This window comes from Ursus americanus, chromosome 19 (genome assembly GCF_024610735.1).
Source record: "Ursus americanus isolate L20-20 chromosome 19, mUrsAme1.1.p, whole genome shotgun sequence".
Classification (NCBI taxonomy): Eukaryota; Metazoa; Chordata; class Mammalia; order Carnivora; family Ursidae; genus Ursus; species Ursus americanus.
This window is the reverse complement of record NC_142145.1, coordinates 58,846,931-58,860,927: the sequence shown is the minus strand read 5'-3', so window position 1 is coordinate 58,860,927 and position 13,997 is coordinate 58,846,931. Positions and strand designations below refer to the sequence as shown.

General features: G+C 43.2%; 1 pseudogene; it reads right to left on the bottom strand.

The window, feature by feature from the left end:
* Positions 1-3,205: 3,205 nt before the first annotated feature.
* On the bottom strand, positions 3,206-6,521 carry LOC148108525 (forkhead box protein K2 pseudogene; annotated as a pseudogene).
* Positions 6,522-13,997: the final 7,476 nt, after the last annotated feature.

The following is a 13,997-nucleotide window of genomic DNA, read 5'->3' as shown; positions in this document are numbered from 1 at the left end:
TCCAGTGCCGTCCATTTTTAAATAATATTTTTTATTATATTATGTTAGTCACCATACAGTACATCCCTAGTTTTTGATGTAAAGTTCCATGATTCATTACTTGCATATAATACCCAGTGCACCATGTAATACGTGCCCTCCTTAATACCCATCACCAGCCTATCCCATTGCCCCACCCCTCTCCCCTCTAAAACCCTCAGTTTGTTTCCCAGAGTCCATAGTCTCTCATGGTTCATTCCCCCTTCTGTTTACCCACCTTTCTTCTTCCCTTTCTTCTTCTACCAATCTTCCTACTTCTTATGTTCCATAAATGAGTGAAACCATGTGATAATTGTCTTTCTCTGCTTGACTTATTTCACTTAAGAAGATGTGGTCCATATATACAGTGGAATATTACTCAGCCATCAGAAAGAACGATTACCCAACATTTGCAGCAACATAGATGGGAGAGTATGCTAAATGAAAGCAATCTCTTGATTCTTTTCCTGACGTGTCTTCAGGTAACAGATGCTCTTCCAATTTTCGTTGGGAGAACACTGTTCCGGGAGATCAGAGTCTAAACCTGGATCAGTCACACACTTTCTGTGTGACCATAAACAAGTTGTATATCTTTCTGCAGCATCTGCTTTCTCTCCTGCAAAATGAATGGACAAAGCAGGTACTATGGGTTTTTCTAGCTCCAACTTTCTGAGATGGTAAGAATTTATTATCTTGAATCTCCTTCCTAATTAGACCTCAGATGACAGACCATTTCAGGTGGAAATGAAGAGAGTAAGTGAATTGTATGGACGAACTACCCTTCCAGGGCCCTGGTGAAGTATTCAGCTGTAACGTAGATTAAAAATTCTCTGTGCACACTGTGTTTTCTCTTCATAATGAAGGGAGCTCTGCACAAAGGAATAGGGTTGTAGGTTATTAATTTGCTTCTGCTCTGCTGGGTCAAATGGCACTCAAGAGGTTAGGTGTTTGTAATCTAAACATGCACAAAGTTCAGGAAAGGAAGAAGCCTAGAGTTTGGTTACTTCGGACAAATTACAGGTCCATAGGGACCACTTCTTAAGATGACCCAGAGGAGAGTTCAACTTTTTAATGGTCCTCTTGCTCATGCCAATATCACATAAAGACCAGAGGTTGTCTCTAGAGAGCCATGATAACTCTTGTCTCACTGATTACTCTATTGCTAAATGTTTCTCTGTGGTAAGGATAAGTAGTTAACAAAGGCATGTTGGATATTCCAGTGAACCTTCTGAAAACTGTTGTGGTTACAAAGTGATTAACTTATGTAAATGAATCAATGTGGCCAGTGAACCAAGCTATGCACACAGAACGTATGCAGGAGGCGGAGAATCCCAAAGCTTAGTCACACTCAGGAGAGCAATGTGTAGTATTTAAAGGTGGATTCCAGAAGAAAAATGAAAAAAAGAACGCTGAGAATGATGTCTTTGATTAAAAAAGGCTCAACATGAGATGACAGACTGTTGAAAGATGGTTCTAGAATTTGTACATGTTGCTTTCGCATAGATTCCTGGAGCGAAAGTAAAAAATCCTTGCGTTTACGGGAAGCTGGTCAGCTCAAAAGGCTGTCCTCAAGCTTCCACTGTGTACCTGGTACCCATCCTATCTGCAGTCAGCAAATGTCACCAACCCCTTTCTTGTGCCAGTTGTTATGTCCCAGGGGCAGATGAATTTTACTCTGCTATGTAGAATAATAGATCGGAGGGAGTTAGCCTGAGATTTAAAATCTACGTGATTGTTGGAAACAATTATAGAGGGGAAGGTCAGAAAGAGAGATTTTGTGTGAAAAGGATAAGTTAGATTTGGCTTGTTTCATAATAATCATATGTCTTGGGTATAGAGCATCAAATTTTTTCCATTAAGAGATGATTAGTTTCTTCTTAGCCCTAACTCACTAGGAATATCAAAATCTGGGTCATTGTGGCACTTTTATATGAATTACAATTAGTTATGATGTGGTTGCAATTACTGATTTTTGGGAAATAATGTTGCTTTACTACCATCAGGTGAAAAATCGGAACGGGGATCCACATCTGTAGGTGTGTGATGTGAATAGTTCTCCTGGGGTTGGGCAGTGCACACCTGTATGATCATGTACAGAGCCCTGTCAGAGGAGATAGTGATTTAAAAAGAAATGGCTTATCTACTTCCCCAGAGCTTTATCTTTGAAATGACTACCAGAGATATAGGTACTGCTAAGAGATCAAGGCAAGAGGGAAAGGTCTGGAAATGGGACCTTATGAGATGCCCAAACAAAGAGAGAAAGTCGGGGAAGGAGAATAAAGTGGAAGAGCCTGTGAAGTTTTAAGGGAATTAGTTTTGGGCAGTATCATGAGTGTCCTCAGGATTCATAATCATGAAGATGGAAAGCATTACCTTCTGTTTTGCTTTTTAGAAGAGTTTGTATGGGACTGGAATTGATTCTTTAAGTGTTTAGTATAATGCACTGTGAAGGCATCTGGGTCTGCGTTGTTCTTTCTGGGATATACTTTAAAAATATATTAGTAGTAGTATTTTTTAGGAGGCTTGTTTTATTTTATGAAGTCAACACAAAGGAACAAAGTCAACACAGAGGAACAACCAACAAAAAGTAGCAGGAAAGAGACCCAGTTAAGAGCAGCTTCCCGAGCCCAGCAGTTCTTTCAGTCATGGTTAACATGGGACCCAGCGTGGGGGTCCATCTGTCCAGTCTGTCCATCCTAGATGCATCTGGTATCTGCTCTAACACAGAAAACCTGCAGATGTCATCAAGTAGCTCCATCTGCACGTTAACAGGGCAGACAAAAGGAAATCATTCCATGGCTGAGAACAGACAACAAAAACAGAACTACATTGTTTCTTTTCCCCAAATGAAATCAAGAGGGAAGGTCCTGTGTAATTCCAAAATCTCCAGGGTAGAAATGGAGCGAGATGAAAGGTCAAAGACCCCGTTATTTTGTAAAGACAGTACACCTCAAAATATTCTAATTGCACGTGAACCACGAACTACTGTCTCATCTACCCGTGCCAGCCCCAAGGGTCCTGGAAGGGTGGTGGGGACTGTCCCTGCCTGTCCCAGCATCTTGCTGTGGAATGACAAGCTGAGCTGGGGATGGGGAGACACTGCCGAACCAGGTTTTGTTGTCTGAGGTTTTGTTCAGGTGTGACTTCTGTCTTTTAGGAGTTTTGAGGCCACCTCAGTTGTGTGTTTTCAGTGCTGAGGTGAAGACCAACGGCAGGACACTCTACCCACCGAGACAACATGCTCCGAGTGTCGGTGGGAGGTGGTGTCTCCTTTTGGCACCACGGAGTTGAATATTAAAAGTAAGAAAAGCTGTCCCAGTCGCTGGTTTTGGACACCTTTCTCCCTGCCGGCTGCCACACGCAGGGGGATGATGATGTTGTCGCCGCCGTCTTCCGTCTGGACCTGCTTCAGCTCCTGCTGTTCCATCTTGTCGCCATTCTGGCGCTTTGTGGGCAGGGAGGTCGACACCGATGCACGTGTTGCCATCGTGTCCAGAGGACTCGCCACATTGTTCACCTGGTTACGGCCAGCGGCAGGGATTGGCATGAGGCGAGTCCCGTTTCGTGGGACAGTTTTTGTTGGTTGCTGGTGCTGACCTAGAGGTGCCTGCTGCACTGTGGTGACCGTGTGGACAGGGGTGGTCTGTGGCTCCTGAATGATCCGGCCGGCAGCGCCCGCTGTGGCATGGGTAATGGCAGGAATAGGTTCCACTTTCACTTTTACTTCTTTGTGATCTCCATTGTCTTGTGGCTCTGCCTTAGGAGGGGCCAGCATGGCCACCTGAGTGACCAGAGCCTGGATGGCAACAGTGTACGTGCTTCCCGGAGCCAGGCCTGCCATGCTGGTGACAGACACTGTGGGGATCTGGTGGGCGACGTGCGTCATCTGCACTACAGGCTGCTGGGAGGTCGAGGTGGTCACGGGAGCAGCGACCATGTAGGTGATGGGATCGATCGATCGTCGGTGGCAGCTGCTTCTGCCCGGCCATTAAAATGGGCTGATGAGACAGAGGGGAGCCTGGTGCACCCTGGGAAACCGTGCCTCCTGGATGATGGCCAGTTTGGGCTGTGAGGCACTGGGCTCAGACTCCAGGGGGGCCGGTGAAACTTCCCTTGACAGGCTCTTGGGGGTCTGGGCACCACTGGCGAGTGCAGACAGCACTCCAGCGTGATTGGGAGAGGCTGGGCCACTTCTGGAGAAGAGGGGTCCCAGAGGGTTTCTAAAGCAAGGCATGCCTGTGGACTGTCTTTTCCTAAAAGCCTGCTCTATGAATTTGCTTTCAGAGGCAGGATCTATCCTCCAGAATGAGCCCTTTTGCCTGGTTCTTCCTGGGAACGTGGTACTATGATGAAATAAGGATTCAGAGAGAGATTGTGGCGAATTGGATTCGGCCAGCTCTTGTCCTCTGTCTTGTAGTAAGGATAATTTTTAGTGATGTGAGTATAAATTCCATTTAGGGTAAGTTGCTTCTCAGGAGCCATCGTAATTTTCTGTCCTATGAATTCTGCATAGGAATAAGGTGGCTTTGAATCATTCTTGGGTCTGTCTCCATGAGAAGCTTCCTTTTCATTTTCTGGCTGCCAGTTGTCAGCCATTCACTTGAGGTCAGCTGGTATCACCCTGCTCCCCAGGGGCTGGGTGGGCAGGAGTTGGCAGCACTGGGTTCTGGTGGGGGAAGGAAGGGGGCTGATGAGGGAAGGGGGCCATGGTGTTTGGAATGTGGATGGTCAGGGCCGACATGTGGGCCTGCACAAGCTTCACCCGGGACCCGGGAGCCTCCTACTTCTCCGTCTTCTCACCGGATGGGGCAGTGAACGGGATCCTGAGATTTGTGCTCGGGAACCTGGAGGTGCACATGCGCGGCCGTTATCCGGTGGTGCCCTGTGCCTCTGAAACACGGCGTCCACCAACGGGGCAAACATCCGTTCTCTCTGGGGCAGCGCAGGTAGAAGTCTCTGCTGGCATCGGCCTGGGCTGGCCTGGAACGCTCTGGGGCGCCCAGCCATGGCCGCTGCTGCCGCTGGCGAGTGGGGGTGGGGGGAGGGAGGGCGTGAAGATCTCGAGGTGCCCCACGAGATGAAGCTCAAGGGCAGGTGCTCACGTCAACCGAGCCTGCAAGGAGTTGCGCCGGCTGGTCACCCAGCGCGTCTTCCTCAGGTACTCCAACACCTCCCAGCCCTCCAGGCGCGCAGTGGCCCAGCCGCCCCATGGGGACCCGCCACCTGCGTCCGGGCCGCCCCCTGGTGCCACCACCTGCAGGAGGCCAGCCTAGCGCCCTGGAGCACGGGGCCTAGCACCCTGGGCCCATGAGAGCCTGGCTGTCCCCGCCTCCGCCACCGCAGCCATGGTGCTGAGGGTCAGGCGAGGCCACTGGCCGGGGAGCTCCAAGCCTGGGATATACTCTTTTTATTGCTCGCTTGATCTTTTCGCTTGTTACAGGTTTATTCAGATTATCTGTTTCTACTTGATTCAGGTTTGGTAGTTTGTGTCTTCTTAGAAATATGTCCGTTTCATATAGGTGACCTACTTTGCTGGCTGTTCATAGCATTCCCTTATAATCCTTTTTATTTTTGTAAGGTGGACAGTAATGCTCCCATTCCAAAATTTAATCATTTTAATGTTCTCTCTCTTCCTTCTTGGTCAGTCTAGTGAAAGGTTTGTCATTTTTGTTGATTTTTACAAAGAACCAACTTTTGGTTTTGTTTGCTCATCTCTCTTGTTTTATACTATTTCATTTATGTTTACTCTGTTATTTCCTTCCTTATGCTTGTTTTCTCCCCCTTATGCTTGTTTTAACTTAATTTGCTCTTTTTTTTTAAGATTATTTATTTATTTATTTATTTGACAGAGATAGCCAGCCAGCGAGAGAGGGAACACAAGCAGGGGGAGTGGGAGAGGAAGAAGCAGGCTCCCAGCGGAGGAGCCCGATGTGGGACTCGATCCTGGAACGCCGGGATCACGCCCTGAGCCGAAGACAGACGCCTAATGACTGCGCTACCCAGGCGCCCCTAGTTTGCTCTTTTTACTTTACTCTTCCTATACTGGAAAGTTAGGTTCTTGACTGGAGATTTTTTTTTAATACATCTGTAACTATATAAACACATCTGTAACTATAAACACTATAGGTGTTTGTTTACAGAGAGAAATTTGATGAGATGTACATAGACCATTTCATAGATTCTGTTCAGTGTATTCCAAGGCATTCTGGCTGGCTACTCCCCATGAAATCATCAACATCTCCCTCTTCCTCCTTTCTTTTTCCTTCCCCTCCATATCTGAATTCCTTTTTCTCCCTTCATAAATGCGAGACTGTTTTTCATGATTTGGAGCATGTAGCATCTATCATGGCTATAGTCTGCCATATGTTTACTCTCCTGCAACGATGGAACTCCGCCAGGGCCTGGGATATTTGCTGCCTCCATATCCTTTTCTCCTCAATATCATCAAACCTCACGGTCTCTTCATCTTCACTGCAGAGGTGGATACATGTTGTATCATGCATCGCTATCTCATTCCTTTGTATTACTGAACAATATTCCACTTTATGGACATACCACCTTGGTTTAACCATTTGTCAATGGATAGACTTGTTGGTTTTTTCCACTTTTTGGATCGTATGAATCATGCTGCCATGAATATGTACAAATTTTTGTGTGGACATATACTTTCCTTTTTCTTTGAGAGAGAGAGTATGAGTCGGGGGGAGAGGCTGAGAGAGAGGGTAAGGAAGAATCTTTTTTTTATTATTTTTATTTTAAAATTTTATTTTATTTATTTTATAAATTAATTTATATTATATTTATAGTTTATCAATTAATGAACATATAGTGTAATATTAGTTTCAGAGGTAGAGTTTAGTGATTCATCAGTTGCATACAACACCAGTGCTCATTCCATCAAGTACCCTCCTTAATGCCCATCGCCAGTTACCCCATCCCCCCACTGACCTCCCCTCCAGCAACCTTTGGTTTGCTTCCTATAGTTAAAAGTTTCTTTGGTTTGTCTCCCTCTCTGATTTCATGTTATTTTATTTTTCCTTTCCTTCCTCTATGATCTTCTGTTTTGTTTCTTGAATTCCACATATGAGTGAAATCATAGGATTGTCTTTCTGTGATTGACTTATTTCAATTAGCCTAATACCCTCTAGTTCCATCCACATCATTGCAAATGGTGAAATTTCGTTTTCTTTCACGACTGAATAACATTCCATTGCATATCTACACCACATATTTTTTTAAATTTTATTTTCTGAAGATTTCATTTGTTTATTTAAAAGAGAGAGAGAGAGAACGAGTGGAGGGAGGGGCAGAGGGAGAAGGAGAAGCAGACTCCCTGCTGAGCAGGGAGCCTGATGTGGGGCTTCATCCTTGCCCCGGACCCTGGGATCATGACCTGAACCCAAGGCAGACACCTAACCGACGGAGCCACCCAAGCGCCCTGTACCACATCTTTATGCATTCGTTTGTGGATGGACATCTGGGCTCTCTCCATAGTTTGGCTATTGTGGACATTGCTGCTATTAACATTGGGGTGCAGGTGCTCCTTCAGATCAGTATATTTGTATCCTCTGGGTAAATACCTAGTAGTGCAATTGCTGGGTTGTAGGGTAGGTCTATTTTTAACTTTTTGACGAACCTCCATACTGTTTTCCAGAGTGGCTGTATGGGAAAGAATCTTAAGCATGCTCCACGCTCAGTGCAGAGCCTGATGTGGGGCTGGATCTCACAACCCTGAGAGGTCACAACCTGAGCCAAAATCAAGAGTCTGATGCTGAACAGACTGAGCCACCCAGGTGCTCCGAACAGATGTTTTCAGCTCTCTTCAGTATAGGAGTGGCTCTGCTGGATTATGATAACTTGTGTCTTTAACATTTTGAAGAGCTGCCATTTTTTTTTTTTTTTTGCAAAATGCCTGCATCATTTTATCTTCCTACCAATAATTATTGAGGGTTCTAATTTCTCCACATCCTTTCTGACACTTGTCATTTTCTTTTTGGTTACAGTTATCTTAGAGCATGTGAAGTGGTATCTTGTGGCTTTGCTTTGCATTTCCCTGAAGGCTACTAATGTTGAAAAGTTTTTCATAGGTTTACTGGCCATTTGTCTATCTTCTTTGGAACAATGTCTGTTAGAGTCCTTTGCCTATTCTTAAGTTGGGTTGTCTTTTTATTGAGTTTTAAGAGTTCTTTATCTATTTTAGGAACAAGGTAGACCATATACATTTAATGTGATTATCGATGGGGTTTGGTTTAAAACTACCATTTTGCTATTTGTTTTCTATTCTCATTTTCTTTTACATATCTATTTATCATTTGGATTCACTGAGCTTTTTTTTACTATTTTTTTATAATATTTTTTTCTTATGTTATGTTAGTCACCACACAGTACCTCCCTAGTTTTTGATGTGCTGTTCTATGATTCATTACTTGCATATAACACCCAGCGCACCATGCGATACGTGACATCCTTAATACCCATCACTGACTGGCCTATCACTGAGCTTTTAAAAAAATGTTTTATTTCATCTTCAGTATTACCTTATTAGCCATGTCACTTTATTTTAACTGTTTGTCAAGCATTTAGAGAATACATCTTTAATGGAGTACATCATCAAATAATGTTATACCACTGCCTGCATAATATAAGAATCTTTCCAACTTCCATCTTCTTCCTCCCAGTCTCTTGGTTATTATTTTCATATGTTTTATTCCTGCATGTTATCAGTTCCACAGTGCATTACTATTGTTTCTGCTTTAGGTAGTCACAGCTGCTTTTTGGGAGATTGAAAACCCACTGGTACAAGCATCATGATATTTTTGCCTTATGTAAAGAGGTTATTCTATGTGGACAATCTGTTAAGGACAGATTGTAATTTTTTGCTTTGAATTTTCCTGAAACATAGAAAAGACAAATGAGGAGGTGTTGAGTCAGATATTTCTGGAAACTTATTGAGTTCCAGGCTGCCTGCTGGGCATTTTGGGAGCCTGTGGATTGACAGCAGTTCATTTAGGATTCATGGGTGAGGTTTCATTTGTCAGTGGACTTGGACTCTCTGGTGGATGTTGCAGTGGTTAGTACATTGACAGAACAAACTGATGTCCTGATAATTGCCAAAGGTTTGGAACTCTGTCCACATTTGGATGCTGCTGGTTTTATTGTCTACTTATTAAATTGCTAAATGACAGAGATTAATAACAGGAAATTCATTGAAATGGAAAACTCATAATAGTACCCCTGGGTATTCATTGATGGCAAATTCCATTCTAGTCATCCAGTGATCACTTCAAAATCCTGTGTCAGGCAGAGGCAGATAAAAATCCCAAAGCTTTCAGGACTGCAATTCACCCTGTGTAAAATTGTGTGCTCTAGGATTTTCCATCCTGGGCTTCTGTAACAGGGCATAAGAGGACAATTGAATCAGGAGGAGGTACAAGAGGACAATTGATGTCAGTGGGAAGTCTCTTTCAAACAAGCAAGATAAGTCTGTGAGGTAATGTGACTGATTATACGTTGGAGAATATTGCTTTGGTCTTTAAAAGAGAACCAGAGTTTAATAGAGTTAGTGGGTTGATCGATTTGGTTTGATGACACTGAGTTTTCCTATCCTCTTCCTGCCTCCCCTTTATCAAGTAATAATGACTACTGTTGCTTATTTAAGGTAGATGTTGAGGGAGGGAGAGAGAGTATAATAAGATCTTCAGGAGAAATTTATCCTGGGAGTGATAGATGAACAGTGGTCTTCCTCTCTACCTTAACTTTCCTAAACCTAAACCACATTCCCATCTTTAAGACAATTGCAAGGGAGGAAATTGTATTAGTCAGGGTTCTCCAGAGAAGCATAACCAATAGACCCTCTTTCTGACTATCTCTCTATCTCCAAAATAAATTGTATATACAGAAAGAGAGAAAGAGAAAGAAAGAATGAGAGAGAGACTGAGAGAGAGAGAGATTGATTGATTTACTTGAAGGAGTCGGCTCATGAGATTTGGGGCCTGGCCAATCTGATGTCTGCAGAGCAGGCCAGCAGGCTGGATGTTGGCCAGAGTCAGTCTTGCAGTCTTGAGTCTGGAAACACGATTCCAGACAATTGTTACTGTCTCCTTTGTGAAGCTATTGTGGGGATTGCAGTGACCTTGGGTGAAAGGTGAAAGGAAAAGGCAAAGGGCAGAAAGGGACAGGTTTTCAGGGTCTTTCAGTGCTTTATGAAGGATTTCAGTATACACAATACACATTAATATACCCAATATGGATATCTAGTGGGGATTCTGGTCCTTTTAATTCAATTACTCCATATTAAATAAGATTTCTGCTGATTTCCTTAAAAACCTGGGATCAAATTCTTTTTTTAATAATATTTTTTTATTTTATTATGTTGGTCACCATACAGTACATCCCTAGCTTTTGATGTAAAGTTTCATGATTCATTACTTGCGTATAACACCCAGTGCACCTTGCAATACGTGCCCTCCTTAATACCCATCACCAGATCAAATTCTTACCTGCTTTCCAGATTATGAAAATTAAGTCAAGTGACCCGCAGAAAGTGTACCCACAGTTACGATAGATCAGTTGGTTAAAGGGATAAAAAAGAGCAGGATCCAAATGTTTTTAAGATTAGTACTAGACCTATTTATTTATTTACTTATTTACTTACTTACTTATTTGGCTTCACGCCCAAGGTGGGGCTTGAAGTCGGGACTCTGAGATCAAGAGTGGCATGCTCTACTGACTGAGCCAGCCAGGTGCCCCAGAATCCAAATTTTCAGATATATTGCCTGACAAAATAGGTCTTCACTCAGTAATGTTCATAAGTTCAACAGGACAACAGTAGAACTGAAGACTGGTTTTCTTGGCACACCTTCTCAAAAAAAATTATATTTTCTTTTTTCCTCCATCTTTCTTGAGATGTAATCAACAGACAAATAAAGATTGAATGTGTTTAAGGTAGCCATGTGATTTGATAAAGATGTACATTGTGACATGATTACCATGATCAACACACTTTTATACTTTGTTGATGCAAAATTTTAAGCTTCAAGTTACTATTTGCTTATATCTCCTAATGTATGCTATTCATTTGTATTAACTAAAAATGAGTATTTTCCTTATATACGAAATGTTTGTTGAATGAATAAATGGCTTTTGATGAACAGAGTTTGGAACCTGCTCAAAGACAGTTCTAATGGTGCCCAGAATAATTATTGATCAAAGTGGAAAAGGCAAGTAGGCTTAGTACTCTACCTTACTTGGCTAGAAGAAGGCAGAAGTATTGAAAAGGGCAAATGCAAAATTAACAGAGAAGGAAGGAGTTTGAAAAAATCCAGAGACCAAATTAAAAGGTCTTAAAACTACTTTTTTCTAAAGATTTTATTTGTTCATTTGACAGAGAGAGAGAGAGAGAGAGAAAACACAAAAAGGGGGAACTGCAGAGGGAGAAGCAGGCACCCCGCTGAACAGGGAGCCTGACTAGGGGCCCCATCCCAGGACCCAGGGACCACGACCTGAGCTGAAGGCAGATGCTCGGCTGATTGAGCCACCCAGGCGTCTGCCCTAAGGGTGAAATTATTTTAACAGAAAACCAGGTACTAATGTCATAGTGTTTTAAAACATTTTGCTTTCTCTCTGTTTCATTTCAGAAGGGATTATGGAAGTAGTGGAAGAAAGAACATGATAACAGTTAGCTACATCAGCCCTGTGTCATTGAAGAACATTGGTGAGTTTTACCACCTCTTCACTTGCATTGCCTGCCATGCCTTCTGTGGGGTATGTACCCGTATGCATGTGTGTTCATGGTCCTGAGCAAGACCCATTCTCAAACACTTGTCTGTTATGTTGCGAGAGTGTGTAGTATTTATACATTTAGTAGAAGGCCTGTTAACTTACAAGAATTATTTTAACCTCTTTGCTGTCTCAGGACTCAGTATACTTTTTCAATGTGTTGCTTTCTGCAGAGGCACCCCTGCACCCCCAAGATACCACAAATACACACACCCTCTAAGATTCCTCAAAATGTCTAGGATTATGCCTTGCCACCTTTTAGATTTTGCCACAGCACCTGTTCCTTCTCTCTAGTCATCAACAAAGTCATAGAATTATGGAGTGTTGAGGTTGGAAGGGATCAATACCATCACTAGCACAGTGCCTGCTAGGCATTCACAAATGTTTGTGGAATGAATGTCGAATAAGATACACTCTTTCAAAGAGAGAAGGAGTCTCTTCTACTGGCAGATGGTCATTCAGTCTTTGCTTGTTTGTGGAAGCAAGGGAGTCTTTATTACCACCAGACAAAGCCTGTCTTTCCTGAGCTCTGAAAGTCAGCATACAGATTCGATTTGGGCTGTTCTGGAGAAGAAATGGCAGAGTACAGCTGAAGCATGAGAGTTCTGCTCCCCTGGGCTTCCTGATCCAGTGTCACTCTCTGAGACATAACTCACCAGGACCGCATCCTTGGAATATCTGAGGGAGGTGCTTTTGAGTCTTTCTCTAGACACAGAGGAGGACACTATTTGGTTCTTACCTTAAAGCATCCTCACCTTTAAAAGCCTCAGAGAAGGGGCACCTGGGTGATTCAGTGGGTTAAGCATCTGACTCTTGATCTCCGCTCGGGTCTTGATCTCAGGGTTGTGAGATTGAGCCCCACATCAGGCTCTTCCCTGGCGTGGAGTCTGCTTAAGATTCTCTCTCTCCCTCCCCCTCTGCCCCTCTGTCCCACCACCCTTAGAAAACAACAACAACAACAACTTAAGAGCCTCAGAGAAGTTTTCTTTCTCCACTTGTTTTGGTTGGCAGCTAGGTAGATCATATCATAATATACTATGAAGAATAAAATCTTTTTTTGAGAAAAGATTTAGTTACTCCTGTGAGAGAGAGAGACAGAGAGAGAGACATGGGGCTTGATCTCACAACCCTGACATCATGACCTGAGCGAAAACCAAAAGTCACACACGTGACCGACTGAGCTACCCAGGTGCCCCAGTAGTTATTGCTTTTTAGGAAAATTTCAATGTAATGGAAAACAGAAAGAAGTGGGTTTTTTTTAATATTTCAGTACCATAAAATAGGCATGAAAGACTAGACATAAGATTTGATTGTATCAGCAAAGTTTTCTTTTTTTAAAAGATTTTATTTATTTATTTGACGGAGACAGCCAGCGAGAGAGGGAACACAAGCAGGGGGTGTGGGAGAGGAAGAAGCAGGCTCCTAGTGGGGGAGACTGATGTGGGGCTCAGTCCCAGAATGCCGGGATCACGCCCTGAGCCAAAGGCAGAGGCTTAATGACTGTGCCACCCAGGCGCCCCCAGCAAAGTTTTCTTAAAGGTGGGGGTAACATGGCAGAAACAGTAACAAACCTGCTTGGACAGAGGAGTACGTAGGGGAAAAAGGAGGATTCGCCCCCAGCGAAGTTTTCTTAAAGGTGGGGGTAACATGGCAGAAACAGTAACAAACCTGCTTGGACAGAGGAGTACGTAGGGGAAAAAGGAGGATTCCAGACTGGAAAAATAAACAGGTATTAGTCTGTTGCAGGCTTTGGATGTACATTTAATTTGACAGGAAGAGTGAAATGGTGAAAGACTTTAGTTGGGAGTCATATTTTGGAAGATTAATTTGGTGTTATCTGTGGGTTAGACCGAAATGAAAAAAGCCAGCTAACTAGTGGCTAAGAGTTTTGGCAACTTAACTTATTCTTGTCAGATTCATGTATCTCATCTGCAAGCCAGGAATAGTAATGCCTATGCTATGGTGCAGTTGTGGTTAATAGGAATGTGTATATAAAACGCTGGGAACAGCTCCTGGTACATAATGGGTGTATTGTAACAGTCGCTATTAGGTTGCTCTTCTATTTTATATGCCCTGATAATAAATAAGCAATTCATAATGGAATATAGAATCACTTCAATGAGTTCTAGTCCTGTAATCTTAAAGCTAAATTACTTTCATGGCTCCCCCCCACCCCCCAAGGTCCTTTGAGAATTCATTGG